The sequence below is a fragment of the Canis aureus genome, chromosome 13 (assembly GCF_053574225.1).
Source record: "Canis aureus isolate CA01 chromosome 13, VMU_Caureus_v.1.0, whole genome shotgun sequence".
NCBI lineage: Eukaryota > Metazoa > Chordata > Mammalia > Carnivora > Canidae > Canis > Canis aureus.
This window is the reverse complement of record NC_135623.1, coordinates 55929676-55950082: the sequence shown is the minus strand read 5'-3', so window position 1 is coordinate 55950082 and position 20407 is coordinate 55929676. Positions and strand designations below refer to the sequence as shown.

The 20407-nt window shown below is 44.0% G+C and overlaps 1 long non-coding RNA gene across 3 annotated transcripts in view; it reads left to right on the top strand.

Moving 5' to 3' along the window:
* The window catches only part of LOC144282544 (uncharacterized), an 85518-nt gene extending 67205 nt beyond the window's left edge, over positions 1 to 18313 (top strand). For 2 of the 3 annotated variants that reach the window (XR_013351007.1, XR_013351004.1), the window contains one exon: positions 9744 to 10008. This is a non-coding gene — a long non-coding RNA (uncharacterized LOC144282544). Of the gene's footprint in view, positions 1 to 9743; positions 10009 to 16009 lie in introns of those variants that run through there. The other variant, XR_013351005.1, reaches the window with a different exon arrangement.
* The last annotated feature ends 2094 nt before the right edge of the window (positions 18314 to 20407 follow it).

Sequence of the window (20407 nt, the reverse complement as noted above, 5' to 3'; positions counted from 1 at the left end):
GCAATTAGAGCACAGATCACTGATGCTTGGAGGACAAAGTCCTTTTTGCCCACTCTGGCTCCCAAAAGCCATGTGCATACTGCTCCCAAGCACAAGCACAGCTGCCTGCCATGGGACTGGAGGTGGAGGACAGGTGGCCTCCAGAGTGCTAAGAGCTGAACTTGACCACGATTTACCAACCAAGTCTTTAAGCCTTCAATAGACTCCAGAGTTCCAAAATAGTTGCATCAGACAAATCCTACGAACATAATTGTTCTCTGGACAGGGAAACAGATTCCTGGTGTTTCCTACTCTACCACCGTCTCAGAATCCTTTGTTGATTTTGCCCCCCACCCGTTTTTTCTTCAGCTCTGTGAGCTACTCAAGTAACTATCCAATAAATCTAATGTTAAGACTAAGCTACTTTTGGGATCCCTGGGTAGCTCAGCAGTTGAGCACCTGCCTTTGGCCCAGGGCATGATCCTGGAGACCTGGGATCGTGTCCCACATCAGGCTCCCTGCATGGGGCCTGCTTCTCCCTCTGCCTGTGTCTCTGCCTCACTCTCTCTCTCTCTCTCTCTCTCTGTCTCTCATGAATAAATAAATAAGATCTTTTAAAAAAAGACTAAGCTACTTTTGGCATTCTTTCACTTATAACCAAAAGAGTCTTAAGAAATATGCCTGGGTTCTGTTCCAGCACTGTAGAAAATCTAATATTTTTCTCATAGTTGAATAAAGCCATTCATGGCTAAGAGGTGAGGGTTTCAGAAGGGCTTCAGAAGTTTAAGACACTATTAACTCAAACTGAAAATTTCCATAGCACTTTTGCTAGCAACTGCATTGACCCCATGATCAAGTATAACAAGGAGAGCAAGAACCTACCGTGTTCCCAGTTTGTGGTTATCTGTCTCAGCTGAGATCTGCCTTAGAACACTAAGCAATGATAATGATAGTATCTGGTGCAGTGAAAGGGTAGCCTGTGAAGAATGAGTTACCAGCTGTGTGCCCGTACTCCCACAGACTCTAAGCCAAGGATGGATGATGGCCCAGCAAGACCAAAAAAAGACACAGAAGCAGCAGATGAGACGTAGGTTTAGTGGGGAGACTTACACACAGAGTCCAGGAGCAGCAGGCTAGACAAAGCATTTGCTGCTGGAATCTATATGCAGCAAACTTTGAATGTGTAGCAACTACCCTAGCAACTATCTGGAGCCTCTTCCCTTCTTGCATGACCAGTGTTCCAAGGAGATCAAGGCTTGTCATCCAGATATTCTTTTTTTTTTTTTTTAATTTTTAAAGTAATCTCTACACCTAATGTAGAGCTCAAATTCACAACCCCAAGATCAGGATTCTCATGTTCTACCAACAGAGACAGCCAGGCACCCCCAGACATTCTTCATTACCAAAGAGATGCTACAGTTTGGCCACCACTGAAGCCCCTGACCTCAAATACTGAACATGTTTTTTCTTTTTAATTTTTTAAATTTATATATTCATTCATCATAGAGAGAGAGAGACAGAGAGACAGAGGAAGAGACACAGGAGGAGGGAGAAGCAGGCTCCATGCTGGGAGCCCCACGTGGGACTCGATCCCGGGACTCCAGGATCGCGCCCTGGGCCAAAGGCAGGCACCAAACCGCTGAGATACCCAGGGATCCCCTGAACATGTTTTTTCTACATGTCCTACTTGATGGGAATATAGAGGAAGGGTGGGATCTGTATATTCTCAAGATAATGGTTACTGGGGGCATTCAAGGTGTGCTTGTACAAACCAACCTTCCAGCATGTACCATACTCTCCATACCAGCATACCCTGCATGGCCTGTACATTCTCTACATACCCCTCTTCCAAAACATCCCTGGGGCCAGTTTGGCAAGGTGCACTTCAACCGAATCTCACAGCAGCAGTACAAGCCACAACATCCAAATAATAGGAAAACACAAATGGCTAAAAAACTATAGAAAATATTTTGCCAGAGAGAAGGCAGGTGATTTAACTGCGTTCTATCAGGGTCAGTAGTCAGGGAATCAATACATTTAATGTGTGTGTTTACATTAGCTCTGGCTTGGAAAATGCTGTGGGAATAGTCAGTATATATACACAGCATTCTGTCTTTTATTTTATTTATTTATTTATTTATTTATTTATTTATTTATTTATGATAGTCACACAGAGAGAGGCAGAGACACAGGCAGAGGGAGAAGCAGGCTCCATGCACCGGGAGCCCGACGTGGGACTCGATCCCGGGTCTCCAGGATCACGCCCTGGGCCAAAGGCAGGCACCAAACCGCTGCACCACCCAGGGATCCCCAGCATGCTGTCTTGATGAGAGCACGTGTCCCTCCTTGTTCTGCAATTAACACATCAAGAGCCACTCTATTTTGCAGAATTACCCGTCTTATTTGGGCACTCTCCTCAATAAGGAGGGTGATTGCATTACAGGTGAAATTAAAGGTGGCAACTGTGTGTTTGGCTAGAGCCTCTACCTGCCACTCTACATTAATGGTGGCCGCAAAAGGGAAGAAAATAGAGAGGGGACAGAAACACCAAGATGTTCTTTTAGTTCTGTGTTAGGGCCTGACCACATCCCAACTGATAGATTTCTCCTCTAAGTAGGTGAGTAGATAGTCTGGTACATAGGAGTGCCCCCCAGATGCAGTGTTAGCTCAGTTATGAAATAAGTAAAGCTAGCCATGGGTACCACATGCCCATAACCATCCCCACGGAGAAGGGAAGGCACCTTTTGTCTCCTTAGCCAGATATCAGCAGTAATAATATAGTGTGATTGCATTGTTGTATGGCTATCCACCCCACATTATGACCTGTAGCATTTATGGCCCTGTTTTGCTACTCTACACATGATGAGGCCACTATCATAATTTGTACCTGGGTTGCAGTTAAGTATCCTAGGCCATCCTAAATGGCATATTCTATTGGTAGTCTTTATTTACCTGCTCTTCTACCAATCGGAAAATTTTCCTCTTTACATCTTTGGGGAGGGGGAGCCTGGATACCTGGGGGACATGCATCGGTCCAGGTAAGAGCAAGGAGGGGTTATACCAAGTGTAGAAGCATCTCCAAGTGCCAAGGTTGGCAATGTAGATTTGCCAGAGGAGGCCTGTAGCACTGATGGGAAAATTCACTGCACATCCAACAGCTGGTCTTACTCTGCATAGAAACCATGGTCAGGACCTAATGGGGGAATGGGTGTCCCATACAGAATCTAAAGGCAAATGTAAGCTGTTTGGTAGGCACCACAAAAGACAAGTCATGATTGTCTAATAAAATGCAGGAGGTGATGTTATTCTGGGATCACACCACCTGACTGTGGTTGAGCTCCAGGTTTATAGTAACCAATCATTGGCCTCCCTTCTTTACACAGTGAGGCAAAGCTGAAAAGGGTAGTGGGAGTATAACAATGCCCCATAAGATGACTATGTCCTTTTTTTTTTAATGAGACCTGGGGTTGTATATCCTCATTGTCTTCAATGGAGTGGGGTGAAGAAATGTGGTGATGATTAGTCCTGTTCTATTCCGATTCCCCATCAGGCCAAAAACCCAAACAGTCATGGACTTCTTTGTCATTTCCAGAGCCATTTAATTATATTTTCCCTGTTAGATGGATCTTGTGGCAAGGACAATAAGTTGGTGGGGACAGGTGACTTGGGGACCCTACTCTTCTGCCATCTTGCCCCACCTCCTATGGCAAGGACAATAAAAGGTTACCCTGTGCCTCTACTTGCAGCAGAGAACATCCTTCCTGCATGCTCTCTATGTGTATTCTAAGGGGGACAGCAGGTCCTTGAGTGAGTAGAGTATAGGCACTGGACTGATGAGAATGTACCTGTTCTTTTAATGTCTTATTAATAGGCAGCTTGTCCAATAGGCCAGTGAGTGAATTCCTTGTTCCAATTGTTTCAACAGTCGTTTCATGCATTCTATCAACCCAGCTGCAGTGGGATTATACGGTAGATGGAAATGCCAATGGATGCTTTGAGTGCTGGCCCACTCTTGTGCTTCATGTCCTGTCCAGTGGGAGCCTTGGTCACTGCCAATGTCGGTGGTACCCCATAAGCAGCACACAGCTATTCCAGACTGAGGATGGTAGCTTTGTAGTTAGCATGTTTACTGGGGTAGGCTTGCAGGAGTCCTGTCTGAATAAGTGTCAGTACATATCAAAGTATAAAGAAGCCAATGGAGAGGGACAGGGAATCAATGTAGTCAATCTGCCATCTCTGAACGGGGTGCCACTCTCTTGTTATCTGTCTAGTGTCACTCTACAAAGGTCGTGGTTGTTCCTGGGCACAGGTTGAGCATTGTTAGCAGACGGTTACAGTGTCTTCGTAATGCCACAGTAAGCCCTCGTTATTAGCAATGGCCCACAAGGTCTGTTGTCCTCAGTGTCACATCTTCTTGTGTTACTAGGTTGCAATGCCTTCTGTTATCATATCTTCCAGGAGGCAGATGTGGGCCAACTCATCTATTAGCAGGTGGGGTGCATGCTGTGTGTGCATCTACATGATCAATAGTGATGTTCGTGTCTCGTATGTGCTAGGGTATGTCCTTCTACGTGCCATTGCTCTAGAGTGGGTGCCCTGCCATCATCCAGTCCTGGGCCTTCCACTGGAGAAGCCACACAGTCAAGTCTTTGTAAACAGTCCATCTATTTGTACATATAACAATGGGGTCAGGCTCATGGAGTAGCACCATTCATGCTGCTCAAAACTCAAGCCATTGTACTCTATGTCCACTGCCAGACTCTATCCAGATATTTCCAGTTGAGGGTTGGATGGCAGTGGCCATCCAGGTGCAAGGTTTACCCCTGGCTGAGCCATCAGTGTACCAGGCACCCTCAGGGATTGGTCTGTCTCCTTCCTGTACAAAAGATGGCAGCTGCGGAGGCTCTGCTACCTCAGTTAATGGGTGTTCTTCAGCAGTGACGTAAGTTACAGAGCCAAGAATGGAATGCAGCTCCTCACTAAGGGGGCTGTTTGTCAAGTACTACATTGTTGCACAGACACATGCCATTTGGCTATAGCTTGGGTCTGGCACTGCCTGACTTTGGCTTTTGGAATGTATCTTTTCCCGACCCCACTGTAGGATACCGAGTGGGAATAGTTACTGGGATCACTTCAGTTATGTCTTCTACTTGCTGTAAGGCATAGTAGGGAGCAACAGCTGTCGTTCTAAAACACTATGCACGTCTCAGCTCCTTTCCATAATGATGACCTGAAACCAGCAGTACTCGTTTGTGCTCTTGCGGTTGCCACAGCCCCATCCAAACCCTTCTTGGTAACTGGCTGCCTCCGATTCACGTGGTTATCCCTGTACAAGAATGCCCAAGGCCTGAATCTGTTTAACAGCTACCTTGGCTTGTTCAAATCTTTGCTTTCCTTTGAGAACCAGTCCCATAGGCTCCCTTTTTTTTCTTTTACCAATCTATAAAGGGCCAAAGCAATTAAACCAGGTGAGGGGTAAAAGGATGCCAATACCCTAAGAAACTTAGGAAAGTTTGCAACTGCATTGGCGGGGCATAGGTATGCCCATATTTTATCAGTGACCACCACAGGAATACCTTTTGTCTTACCCAAGCAGATAGCACCCAAGTACTTGACTGATAAGCCAGGGCCCTGAACTTTCTATGGGTTCATTGTCCGTCCTCTCCCTTGTAGATGCTCTGGCAAATCCTGCAGGATGCCTCGCAACAGAGACAGTCTTCACAGGTTAACATTATATCCTCAGTGCAGTGGACCCACATCACTGATACAGAGAAGGAGAACAGGGAGAGGTCCCCAGCTATTGGGGGCATGACATATTATGGGGCTCTGCAGGTGGCCTTGGGGGACGCTTGAAAGGCTTATCATTGTCCTTCCGATGTGAAGGCAAATTGATCTGAGTTATCAAAAACCTGTGCTTTTCAAAGTTTTTTCCATGAATCTCCTGGAAAATGAAGCTCTTTGGCAGGAACACTTTTTTGCCAAGAGTAAAACAGTAACTCTATAAATAATAAGAGACTTGAGGTGCCTGGGTGGCTCAGCCGGTTACGTCTGCCTTCTGCTCAGGTCATGGTATCAGAGTCCTGGGATCAAGTTCCCCATTAAGCCCCACATAAGGCTCCCTGTCCCTCTACCTCTCCCCGCTGCCGCACATGCTCTCTCTCTCTCAAATAAATAAAATCTTTAAATAATAATAATAAAAGACTTTAAAATGGACATAGTTAAAGATCTGATGAGAGTTTCATATAGATCTGGTAAAGCTAAAACAGAAACTTTATTTTTCTGGGCAAATTAAAAAAAACAACAACTTTGTTTATAATTTCTTATCAAGCACGGACCCACAATTCAAGAAAACTTTGTCTTTTTGAAAGAGAGGAAAACCTAATCCCAATCTTATACCAGTGTGCTTTCAAAATATGTTTATTCTGTGTTTAGTCAATTCCTGACCCTGCATAAAATTCTTTTCCAAAGATTCTCCTTCACAAAACTTCTACAACTTTCTTTTCATTTAGAATTTGTCCTAAGTTCTCACTTTCTAAACAACCTGTCTCATTTCAGGACAAATTATTTTATTTTTCCTTAACAAAAAAGTACTCTCATTCTTCATGCCTTTTTACACATCTCCTACTTCCCTACACACAGCCCTGCTGTCCTTATCATTTCTAAAAGTTTATATTATAAAAAGCCTCCTCCCTCTTTTTTTCCCCTCAATCTCTATGGGCATTGTTTTGGTTATCTCCTGGAATATTTATATCTTAAAGACATGGTAAGATTTCCAACTTCAGGGGCAGAGAAATAATTTAAGTTTTCTCCTAGGAGTTTGGGAGAAATTGCATTTAAAATGTCTCTTGGGGCACCTGGGTGGCTCAGTGGTTGAGTGTCTACCTTTGGTTCAGGTCCCGGGATCAAGTCCCGCATGGGGCTCCCTGCAGGGAACCTGCTTCTCCCTCTGCCCGTGTCTCTGCTTCTCTCCATGTGTCTCTCATGAATAAATACATAAAATCTTTAAAAAATTAAAATAAAATGTTTCTTTTTATTAGGGGTTAGAAAACACGGAGCATTTTGTCTGTTTTTTTCATCAGTTACCACAATATTTTTTTTTAATTTTTTATTTATTTATGATAGTCACAGAGAGAGAGAGAGAGGCAGAGACATAGGCAGAGGGAGAAGCAGGGTCCATGCACCGGGAGCCCGATGTGGGATTCGATCCTGGGTCTCCAGGATCTCGCCCTGGGCCAAAGGCAGGCGCCAAACTGCTGCGCCACCCAGGGATCCCCCCACAATATTTTTTTTTATCACTTCTTGGAGCTTCCACTTTTTAGTGTCCTAACCAGGCTTTGTTACAAGTGCCCAGATCTCAATCCGTGACATCTTGTGCCCTCCTAACTTTGCAACACAGCATGCTAAATCCTCTAACCTATCCTGTTCTCCTATCTTGCCCACCAGCCCCCAAATCATCAGGCTAGTGGATATTTTCATGTCCTTTTCTAATCTGAGCTCATCCTGTAAATTCTAGACACAAACTTCAGCCTTCAGTCAGTAGAGCCTTGGTGGCCAGACAAACCGCCCATGGGAGAGGCCTGTACACTGTGGCTACTGTGTGCCTCTCTTCCTTGCCACAGAGCACAGTTCCTCCAACAAGTACATTAGGCCAGCTGGTGTTTTCAAGGCATCCCTGTACTCATGTAACAGTCCACAAGCATCTGAAATACAGGCCATCCCTCCTGTATGTCAGGAGGACTTTTAATGACCAAGTCAGAATTTCCCGCTCTGATGTCTCTTTTTTCTTTTCTTCTTCTTTTTTTAGATTTTATTTATTTATTTACTTGAGAGAGAGAAAGCAGGGAGAGCTACAGAGGCAGAGGGAGAGGGAGAGAATCTCAAACAGACTCCATGCTGAGCATGGAGATGATTGGGAGCTCGATCTCATGACCCCGAGATCATGACCTGAGCCTAAACCAAGAGTCGGATGCTCCACCAACTGAGCCACCAGGCGCCCCTCAGATGCCTCTTCTTAAGTCTAGGGAACTTACTCAAGAGCTTGCATGAGCTATCACTCGCCACACAAAGGTTGATGATCAACTTAAAATGCACCCCCTCAGTTACACAGTTGCACAGCTGCACCCTGGCAGACTCTAAGTCAAGGGTGGCTGATGGGACCAAAGAAATGAAACCAAAGAAATGACCCAGAACTAGCAAGTGAGATATGGGTTTATTGGGGAACTTATGTACAGGCAGTCCAGGAGCAGCAGACTGGACAAGGCATCCGCTGCAAGCTTTTATAGTGCAGCCACCAGCCTAGCAACTATCTGGAGCCTTTTCCCTCCTTGAATGGCCAGCATTCCAAGGAGATCAGGCCTGTCATCCAGACATTCTTTGTTACCAAGGAGATGCTCTGGCTTGGCCACCCTTGGAGTCCCTGACCTCCAATGTTGAATAACGTATTTTTTTCTATATACCCTGCTTGATGTGAATATAGAGGGAGGACAGGATCTCTATATTCTCAAGATAGTGATTAACGGGGGCACTCAGGGTGTGCTTGTACAAACCAGCCTTCCAGCACGTACCATACACCATGTAAAAACCTCAGAAACTATCTCAGCATTTGACACTTAATTATAGAGTAAAAAATTTTCAAAAAAATCAGGTAGGCCTGTCGAAAAGATTTGCCTCAGCTTTTTATCCAGGGCTGGGCTGACAGTTCTCTGTACTCATGGTAATTAGCCCTACCCTCGCACGCAGCAAGTCACCACACATTCCTCAATTCCTGTGGAGTAGACTGTAACCGCCTTAACCTACCAAATGCCCTACACAACCTCACCCACCCTCTCCTTACATCTTCATCTTCTACCTCATGCCTGTCTCCTCACTTGCTTCAGCCTCGGGGAGCAGCTTCCCCTCGATGCCTGCATAGTCCTGTCTCCGCTTCCTGGGTGATGTCATGCCTTCTGCTGGTCCTCTTACCTTGAAGACCAGGGCAGATGCTTTTCCATCAGCACAACCAGAAGTGACTTACTGATCCCTGAAATCCTAGGCTCCTTGGTTATAGCTCTCTGCTCACCCTTGCCCTGTCTGCCTTTCAATTTAGCTCTTGGGAGGGCAGTCTTCCCCCCCCCCAACTGTACAATCCCTTCGGCTAGAGACTGTAGTTTTATATTGTTCCCGCTACCCAAAAGAGTTTAGAGCAAATTTTTGTTGAACAAAATGAATAAACAGATAAATGTCCTTTGCCACTCAAGGCCCTCCATTACCTGGCCTGCCTCATGAGCCCATTTACTTTTGGTTCTTCTCATACATGCCTCATGCAGGTCGTTCTCACCTCGTTCACTGGGTCCTCTGTTGACCTGAAGTCTTTGCTCATATTAAGTCTTTTCAAGTATTCAATCTTTATCCAGCCCTTCATTCATTCGCTTGCTCATCTTGCCACTCGAATATTGGCAGAACATCCATTGGTGAGAGGCACTGAGGCAAAAATGTCGAAGAATGGCTCCTTGTCTTCCAATATGGTGAGGGAGACATAGGTGTAAATTGAGTGCTACAAATACGATTGTCCATAAGAGAGGTATGTGCACAATAATGTGGGGACAGGGTGCAAGCAAAGAGTTAGGGGGTTCCCGGAAAAACAAAGACAGGCATAGCTTTCCCGACACAAGAAAAGCCATCTTGTGAAGGAATGGAAGAACAGTCACTATCAGGTTCCGGAGATAACCTAATCATATTCAAAAGTAAAGCTTGGACTGATGCACACTCTTGAATTCTCACTACAGGATCTAAACAAACCCGTTTGAGCACTCAGATGCCAGACGACCAGGAGCCAGAGAAGTGATGACGCTCATCCTTGCCAGCCCTGATGACTTTGGTCTGGACTAAGTCACCTTCAGAGGACTTTTGCCCCAATTCCCTGCTGCATTCTCCATTGCACAAGCGCCTTCATGAATACATATGCACCCTTAGCTTAAAACTTCCCTGATTTTGTTGCTGGGGAGACACTACTTTGGGAAAGATCCCTGGTGTTCTTCTTTACTGTTACAAATAAACCCTTCCTTTTCCTATTCTTTGGCATGGTTGTTTCTTTTGGCTCGACACCCACCAAGAGGTGAACCCAGTTTTGGGTAACAAATTTGGCAACCCAGATGGAACCTCTTGCCTAAATCCTTTGAGTTTCTCCAGCTCCCACAGGCAATGCAGCAGGCAGTGGCAGTGGGAGCTCAGCTATGCAAACTCATCTGTGTTGTTAGGGAACCTGCAGAGGAGGTCAGAAGAGAATCCCTCTTGGAGCCTGATTTGTCAGATCTGTGCATCTAGACTCACCGAACAGTCTCAGCGGCCGCTCCAGACATTTTAATTAGAAAGTTCCTGCAGAAATATGAGTGGCAGTTACCCCCACAAATTGATTTTAGGGCTCTGCCCCTATCTCAAGTGGGTAACGGAAGGCTTCAGGGTCTGCATAGCTATCTGGTCTGGTACATCTGGAGAAGCTGAGGGTTTGTAAGACATACTTGTCTTCCCAAATCCTGGAAGCTGCTCAAGGTTGCCTGATCCTTGAAGGTCTCACTGAGATAAATCTTAGATTCTGGAGATTATCTGCCTAGAGATTGTCTGTAGAGAGGTGCCAGTTTGGTACACTTGAACAACCTGAATGTGCACTTCTAAATGATCGATTCAAAGCACTTACTTACCAGCTCTCTAGAGAAGCAAATTTTCAGTGAGCTAAGACTAGCCAAATTTGTGTCTCTACTAACCTTCCCTGCAGACCTCTTGGTAGTTAGAGTCAAATCTTTATTTTTTTTTATTTTTTTATTTTTAGAGTCAAATCTTTAACAGAGATCTAAGGATATGGGGAATTGGATGCCAATCCCTTCAGTCACCCATTAAGGTACATCCTGAGTCATTAGAAGCTTTTTGGGTACACCTCGACGACAAAGAAACAACTTGTTTCCTTTTGTAATACTGCTTGGCCACAATACCAGCTAGAAGACCAGGAAAAATGGCCAGAAAATGTCTTGTTAAATTATAATACCATATTCTAATTAAACCTGTTTTGTAAGAAGGAAGAAAAATGGGATGGGATCCCTTATGTACAAAGCTTTATGGCCCTCTGCCAGAGTAAAGAATTACAGAAGAAATACAGACTTAAGCATATTCAACTATCTAGTCCAGGGACTGAGACCATGCTCCTGTTTGGGAGGAACCCCTTGATGACGCCTTAGAGCTCCCTTTGCCCCAGGGATTTGGAATAGGTCCCCAGCTCTCAGCCCCACTTGCAAGTCCATCCCCTCCAGATCCCAAGTCACTGCTCAATCTACTCCCTGTTTACTCTCCTGACCTATCTAAACCACCTTCACCCTACTCAGGAAAAGGAGAACCAAATAATGGTCTCCCAGGCTCATCCCCACCACCAGTAGGAGTAGTCATTCTTATCAGACTAAGAATGTATGCCCTCTGAGGCTAACCTGTACGATTGGGAGCAAAACACTCAAGGATTCAGATCAACCCGGAGGGGTTTGTTAACCTGATGAATACCATTTTTACGAACCATACCCCATTTAGCAAGACATTCAAAGCCTGTTAACTATCCTGCTTACAGGGGAAGAGAAGACCATTACCCTGCTGAAAGGTAAGGAGGAAGCAGACAAGCAGCATGACACCCAGCCAGACAGTGTTATTTGGAAACCTGCTGAGCAGCCAGTGCCAACCACTGACCCTCACTGGGACTCAAGTGCCCGGGGGGATGGGGAAAAGCTGGAACATTATAAGTACCTACTCCTCAAAGGTATGAAGGCTGCAGTGCCTCAACCAGTTAATGGAGGCAAGGTAAGGAACATACAATGAGGAAAGGATGAAAATCTCTCTGCCTTTTTGGAAAGAATTAGTGAATGCTTTAGGCAATAGACTGGACTCTGAGGATACAAGAAACACTACAGTAGTAAACACTTGTCTCATATCTCAGAATGCTCCAGATATTTACCAAAAACTTCAAAAGACTGCAGTAGGACCTAACACCCCCACCTCTCAACTGGTTGAGGTGGCCTTTAGGGTCTTCAAAAACCAAGATATGGTAGAGGAATAAAAAGAAGACACTAAGATGAAGAAACTGGCTGCCCTGTTGGCAGTGACACTGCAGATCAGCCCAGGTGACCCAAGAGAAGAAAATAAGAAGACACCACGAGTGAGTGCCCCTACCCCCAACATGGGACACATGAGCCACCAGCAGAGCTGGGACCTAACCAATCTGCATACTTTAAAAAGGAGATATATTGGAAGAGGAGATGCCCTGACTGTCCCCAGATAGGAAAGGCCCACAGTAAACCCTCTTTCTTTCAATTCCTGGTGACTGAAGAAGAATATTGACAGGGCCGGTGAGCTCTCCAGCTGGCTTCTCAAAGCACCATCTCTATGGCCTCTAAGAGCCCCAGGTCACCTTAGATAAAGTGGGAGAGGCAATTGAGTTTTTGCTGGATAGTGGTGCTACATTCTCAGTGTTGGCTACCCACAAGGGGTAGAGAATGCAACATCCAATAGAGAATGCAACATCAAGGGGGTGTCAGTAAAGGGAAATACAAGAAAACTTTTTGAGCCTTGACCTATGAAATACGTTCAAAAACTTTGAAACACTCCTTATATGTTCCAGAAGGCCTGATCCTTCTGTTAAGGAAAGATCTGCTGGTCAAGTTGGGAACCACTATACATCTAAACTAAAGTCGAATTGAGATAAATGTGCCCAAATCATAGTGGTCTACACTTTTGGTACTCCTTAATGAGGATCCTCCTGTGCTAGAACCTACTCCTGCCCACAGACTTGATCAAATGAGACCAGAAGTTAGGCGGGAGAGAAAATAGGCTGGGCTATGAATTTCCAACGTGTAAAGGTTTTCAGAAATGTGATGGGTTGCTGGCCAAAAGTAAAACAATACCCCCTTATATTGAAGGCAAAGAAGGAAATAGGACTCGTAATAAATAGATTGCTATATGAAGGCTTGATAAAACCCTGCCAATCTCCTTGTAACACCCTAATGTTACCTATTAAAAAAAAAAAACTAGGAACAGAAGAATATTGATTTGTCCAAGGTCTTAGGGCAATAAATGAGGCTATTCAGGATATCTATTCTTGATCTGAACCCTGTACTCTGCTCACTTGCCTCCTGATCGATAGCAGGTTTTATATCATCCTGGACCTTAAAGATGCCTTTTTTCTCTAGAGTCCTAGATGAGGGCTCAAAAGAACCATTTGCTTTTGAATAGGAAGATGTTCACTTTTATCAAAAGCAGCCGTATTGCTAGACTGTTCTGCCCCCAAGGGTTTAAAAGCTCTCCCATTTGTTTGAAGAGTTTTTGAGTCAAGATCTGAAAGGAGGACATTCCCCCAATATGATGATATTCCTATAGCCAGCCTGACAAAGGAGGACTCAGATCAACATACAAAAGAGGTTCTAAACTGTCTAGCAGAAAAGGGATAGAAAGTCTCAAAGAAAAAGGCCCAGATATCGAAGATAGAGATCAGATACTAGGATGCTTGATCTCTGAAGGACACAAGAGACTCCCAGAGTATAGAAGGCAAGCCATACACCGACAAAAAGCAGTTGAGAGACTTTTTGGGAATGGTGGGATTTTGCTAGATATGAATTCCCAACTTTGGTTAGTTTGCAAAGCCCCTTCATGAAGAATTGTAGGGACTGGAAACTGCCCCTTTTGCATGGGATGGCCAAAATGATCAAGCTTTTTAAAAACTAAAAGAACTACTTCTTAGCACCCCTACTTTGAGCCCTCCTGACCTCTCAAAGCCACTTGAAGCATGCATCCATGAGAGGGAGGGACTAGCCTTGGGAGTTGTCACCCAAATGTTGGTACATATGAAGAGTCATAACAGACTTTTCAAAACAGATGGCCACCCTGCCTGAAGGCAGTGGTGGCTACTTGCTTATTAATAAAAGGGGCAGAAAAACTTACTATGCAGCTTTAACAGTATGAGCCCCTCATCAAGTGAGACAAATTCTAAATGCCAAAGGCCATAATTGGCTAACAGATGGGCAACTAGGCCAATTTCAAGCCTTGATGCTAGATCCCCCAGGCCTGCTTATCAAGTCATATCAAGCTTTGAATCCTGCCACTTTGCTGCCATCCTCCCAGGGGCTACTTGCCCATTAACTGTAATAAAACCATTGATGTGGTATATTCCAGTAGAAAAGACCTAAGAAGTAAATTTTCACCTAATACTGATGAAGAATGGTTTGTGGGGAAAGTAGATTTATGGAGAGAGGCAAACATGAGACTGGTTATGCTGTGGTCTCCCTGCATAAAGAGATAGAGGCCAAAAGCCTGTTCCCCAGGAATTTCAGCTCAGAAGGCTTAGCTAATAGCCCTAACCCGAGCCTCAGAGCAAGAGGAAGGAAAGGCTATTAATACATACATTGATTCAACATATGTCTTCTCAGTAATACACATTCATGGGGCTATTTGGAAAGAGAAAGGTCTATTCTCAGCTGCTAATAAAGAAATCAAACGTAGCAAAGAGACTCTCTGGTCCCTAGAAGCCATCCCCAAACCCAAGGAAATAGCTGTGATTCACTGAGGAGGCACCAAAAGGGAGAAAGTAAAGAGGTCAAAGTCAAGAGCCTGGTAAACACAACTGCCAAAAGCGCAGCTGAGAGGGGGAAGCCTTAGAATGCCCACTTATTCCCTCAGCTCCCCATGTAGATTTAGAGCAGACTACTCCCCTGAGGACCATGAAAGACATGATCGAAGGGCAATAAGAGGACTTCAATCTTAAGCGTGGCTGAAAAATAAGGCCAGCAAAACACAGGTGCCTCTAAGTCTGGGATGGGTAATTATTAAAAGTGCCCATGACTCCACTCATGATGGAAAAGAGACAGTGTAAAACTGACTGATGAGAATAATTAGCACACCCAGCTTGGCTGGACATTAGACAACTAATTGAAAAAGTCATGAGCTAATGTGCATTTTGCCAAAAAACCAAGACTAATACCAGGCCTTATGCCTTCCCACTAAAAACAAGCTGTTTTACTTAGGGGCACCCAACTGGGGGAGGACTGACAAATAGATTTTTACTGTGGTGCCTCTATATCAGATGGCTTTAAGAATCTCCTGGTCCTGGGGTGCCTGAATGACTTAGCCAGTTGAGCGTCCAACTCTTGGTTCTGGCTCAGGTCATCATCTCATGGGTCATGGGATCCAGCCCCATGTCAACCTCCAGACTCCACAGGGAGTCTGCTAAAAATTCTCTTCCTCCACCCCTCCACCCTCATGTGCACACATGCAGTCTCTCTCTCTCTCTCTCTCTCTCTCTCTTTTTCAAATAAATAAAATCTTTAAAAAAGAGAGAGAGAGAAAGAATCTCCGGTCCTAGTTGACACTTTCACTGGCTGGATTGAAGCTTTTCATTGCAAAACAGAAAAAAAAAAAAACAGAAGTAGTTAAAGTCCTTCTATAGAATATTAATCCTAGTTTTGGGCTATTCTGAACAGTTCAAAGTGACAATGGACCTGCCTTTACCTCCAAAGTGATGGTTAAAGTTTTTTGCTCCTTAGGTATAAATGGAAACTACGTGCTGTCTGGAAGTCCCAGTCTTCAGGAAAAAACAGAGCCAGCTAACCAGACCTTAAAAAAAGACATTTGCCAAATTTATGCCAAGAATCATAGTAACAATGACTAAATCTGCTGCCCATAGCTCTAACCTGCCTGAGGACAACCCCCAAAGGAAGGTATAAGACTCAGCCCCTTTGAAATGATGTATGCCTGGGAATCCTTTCCCAGGGGATGGGTGGGGCCCCAGCTGAAGGAGACAAGGAAACAGAAAACACTATTAAACATATAATACAGGTAGGGAAAGTGGTGACTGGTCTGAGCCACTGTGCTAACCTAAGCTTTCAGGCCCCCACAGAAACAAGAAGTCATCATTGTGAACCAGGAGACTGGGTGTGTCTAAAGACACAGAAAATGGGTACCCGCTCAGATCAACTACGGCCCTTATGGAATGGGCCTTAGTGTTAACCACCCACTCTTCTTTCCATTGCAGGGAATAACACCTTGTATCCACCATTCCAGAGTAAAAAAGGCGGCTGGACCACTCTCAGGCAACAAAGAAGGGAACAAGATGACAGCTGTCAACTGGTGTCAATCTCAAGCTCCTCTTCAGAAAATCCAGTTAACCAGAGGGTGTTAAATTCCCGAGAAGAGTCCAATGTAACTTGCCCTGAAGTATTGAGAATGATGTACTCTTACTTCATGGCCCCTGCATCCCCAAACTCCTAGTAAACTTGGCCACTTCGATTGTAGCAAATTCAACTTCAAATTGTTCTTTAAACAACCTTTAAGGAACACTCCAGGGGGTAATAAAAGCTTATCTAGCTTGAGCAGTAGGAGAATTTCACTCCTTTAACCCCAATCTCAGCAGGAAGCAGTTATAGAAGACTGACCTCCGCCCAGGACCCCTCAAGAATGAGGAATGAAATATCTCAAGGGAGGATCTTGTAAGCAGAAACGTTAGGAGTCCCCCCCAAAAAACAAAGACAGACATAGCTTTCTCAATCTGAGAAAAGTCATTTTAGGCCTCCAGCCATCTTGTGAAAGAATGGAAGAACAGTCATAATCAGGCCCAGAGATAACCTAATCATATTCAAAAGTGAAGATTGGACTGATGCACACTCTTGAGTTATCTCTGCAGGATCTAAACCCCTTTGAGCACTCAGATGCCAGACCAACAGGAGCCAGAGAATTGATGATGCTCACCCTTGCCAGCCCTGATGACTTTGGTCTGGACTAAGTACCTTCAGAGGACTTTTGCCTCAATTCCCTGCTGTATTCTCCATTGCACAAGCCCCTTCATGAATGCACATGCACCCATAGCTTAAAACTTGCCTGATTTTATGGTTGAGGAGACACTGCTTTGAGAAAGATCCCCAATGTTCTCCTTCACTTACTGTAAGTCAAATCCTTCTCTTACTCATTCTCTGGCTTGGTGGTGTCTCTTGGCTCACCTACCTACCAAGAGACAAACCTAGTTTTGGGGAACAAGATGAGGGAGTGATTAAGTCTATCTAGAAGGTGGAGGACCATGCTCAGGGGAACTTCAGGGAGGAGGTGCACCCTCAACAGCAAGGACAACACGCAAGGTTGTTGTTAAGGGCAAACTCAGAGCAAAGGGTACTGGGTAGTCCTGGGTACAGAACTCCCAGGCCCCTGTGAGGCCCTCTCCCCAAGTGGGAACTTATCTGCATACTGAATTTGGGTGTCTCCTTAGAATGGGATTAGGAGCCCAAGACCCACTTGCACTTACTTTTTGGATCTTAACTTGCAACCCCCTTTGATTGGTTAATAAATTTCTTGCTTAGGTAAGTGAAATCTCCTGTTCTGTTCTAGACAACTCACACTTGGCCTACTAGGTGTTTGGTCCCTTTAAAGTACTTGTATCCAGTGTCACCATATTTTTTTATTAGTCAGCTTTGCAGAATTCAAGGGCTGACTCACTGGCACACCCTACATTTAACTGTTTCAAGTGAAAGTCTCTTCCTCCTGTCCTCTGAGGCAAGCTCCTTAAGGGTGAAGTCTATTTTTTTCCCTCCTTTTTTCCCTCCATGTATCCCACAATACCAACTGTGCTAGGCTGGTGGTCAATGTCTTCCGTCTTTTCTCCCTAAGGCAGTTCCTATTTCTCAAACTTTTCTCCTCTTCTTCCAATCCATTTACTGCCTCCTAATCTCCCACCTCCTATAGTAAATTTCCCTCTGGCCCCAGATACAATCCACTTTCTAGGAAATGCAATATGTTTTCTGGAGAGAACAAAGCCCTCCCCAGGGGTTTGGATATTTGACTGTAGAACAGGATTAGACATAGGTTAAATCTACTGACCTTCATGGTTTCTTCCCTCATTGAGATTTTTATGATTCTGTTTTAAGGTACTGCTTTTAAGTTTCAAACAGCTTGTTTGCCACAGTTCCTTGTTCTACAGATTTTTTTCAGGTGCTATTATAGCGGGAAGAAGGAGGATGGGGGATATAAAAGTATGGAAGCTATAACCTTTAAATTGAGATTAGGAAATTGTTGGTTGACAAAACATGTTTACTGTGTTAGTCATTAATACATTTATAAAGTAATTTATGAATCACACAATAATAAAACCAAATTCAAGGCTATTTAAAGGATGTGTAACAATCTTCTGTAATCTCTGAATACTGTGCAAAAATAAGACATTAATATCATCATTACTGATAACTGTCCTAAATGTGTGATTTTCCCAACCAAGGCACAAGATTAAGAATTCTAGAGATCTGGGACACCTGGGTGGCTCAGTGGTTGAACATCTGCCTCGGTCGTGATCCTGGGGTCCTGGTATCAAGTCCCGCATTGAGCTCCCCACAAGGAGCCTGCTTCTCCCTCTGCCTATGTCTCTGCTTCTCTCTGTGTGTCTCTCATGAATAAATAAATAAAATCTTTAAAAAAAAAAAGAATTCTAGAGATCTTCCAGTTCCTTGTCTGTGTAAGATACCAGTAACAAGCAGAGATCGTTTTCTTTCTTTTCCAATTCATCATAAGCAAGGCCAGAAATATCAAATGATACAATCCATTCAAACAAGGCTATGCATCCTTTCAGCATCAGGACAAAGTTTGGGGACTAAAAGAAAGTTTTCTCCAATAAAATCTTTCATGTGTAGACACTGGCATGTCAGGCAAAAACAGCAGCTACCTGTTGAGCTCCTGGAGATTGGTCCTAATGGGACCTCTTCCTATTCCACAGAGGCCCCAACCTGCAATCAAAGCAGTGGGCTGGGCTGCTAGATGTATGCAGTTCATCTCTTGGAAATACAAAAGTGAGGTGGACTAAGGTTATTAACATATCCACATTCTCATATGCGTGTGATTTGTGTAAATATGTCTGGTTTTGAGACATTTTGTAAAATAGAACACAGAAATGTGGAACAGGAGCAGAAATTCTGAGTGAGGAGAGTGAAGAGAATGTCAAATGTTTGCATTAATTTGCTTTGTTCCAGGAGAACTGTGCCATATTCATTGATTTATTATGGACTAACATTAAATTAAATCAGTTACTAAATGTGAAGTACCAAGACCACTGCCTGCACATAGTAGGCACTCAATAAATGTCATACCTGCCTCCTAGCATCCTTCTACCATTGTTATCCTCAAAGCTTATTGCCAAACTTTGAAGACAAGATCCAAAACAAATTGCCACCACGAACAGAGACACAATTGAAGGTATGTAAGGATTCTGCTAAAACAACTGCACATGTGTCCTTCAATCAGCACCTGAGGCACCTGATCTTTGCCCAAGTAATATTCAGGATGTACTTTGGTCTTTCAGGCAAATCAACGCTGGCACCACATGTGGTCTTGGGATTAAGCATTAGGGAAATTAACCTATAGACACTCAGAAACACAGCTTGGGTCGGGGGATGAATGGGGAATGGGTGGGTGACATCAGAAATGATCCAAGGATTCTGTATGTATTTTCAAATCAGAATCAGTTACATGGCACTTCTGGATGGCTCAGTTGGTTAAGCAACACTCTTGGTCTTGGCTCAGGTCACAGTCTTGGGGTTGTGAGATCAGCCCTGGGTCTGGCTCTGAGTCTGAATAGACTCGGCATGGAGTCTACTTGAGACTCTTTCCCCTACCTCCCCCTCGGCTCCTCCCTCCCTTGCACATAAGCATACACTCTCTCTTTCTATCTAAAATAAATAAATAAATAAATAAATAAATAAATAAATAAATAAAATATTTTTAAAAAGTCAGAATTGGTTATGAAGCTGACCAAGTAAACCCAGCATAGAATAATTCTCATAAAATAAAACTCTGACTTCAGGGCAAGGAAAGGGACCTTTTCCTCTCTAACCATTACCTTACACCATCAATCATCAAGATGGATGATAAATCAGAGCTCATCTCCAGCATTTATCAAATTGTCCAAAATATTATAGGCACTCAATATTTGTTAGACAAATGTATCTTAGTTTTTTATAATGTTTGACAGTCAATTTCAGGTAGAAGTGATAAATTGAACAGACATATCTAATCTAACTCCTTCTAGAACTCCACTAAAACTCATAAGGATGGGGAAAGAAGGAGAAGAAGCAATAGCAACAGAATGTTGGAGGCTAGAAAGCAGTGATAAAGGGTTTGGCACACCTGACAAAACCAAATGCTTAAAAATTACAAATGCAAAATCCTCTGGATATGGAGTGAAGATGCAAGAGGAATAAAATGAGGGAAATGGTTGTGATGCAGGATAGTTGGCTTGGAGGACCCAGAGGGGATGCCACAGGACCAGCCAAGAGGATATTTGACTTTTTCAGGACAGAAATTAAACATGAGCAAAGAGGAAGTGACAGCAGCATTTATTGAAGACACAGAGAGAGGGGCACCTGGCTGACTTAGTAGAGCATGCAACTTTTGATCTCAG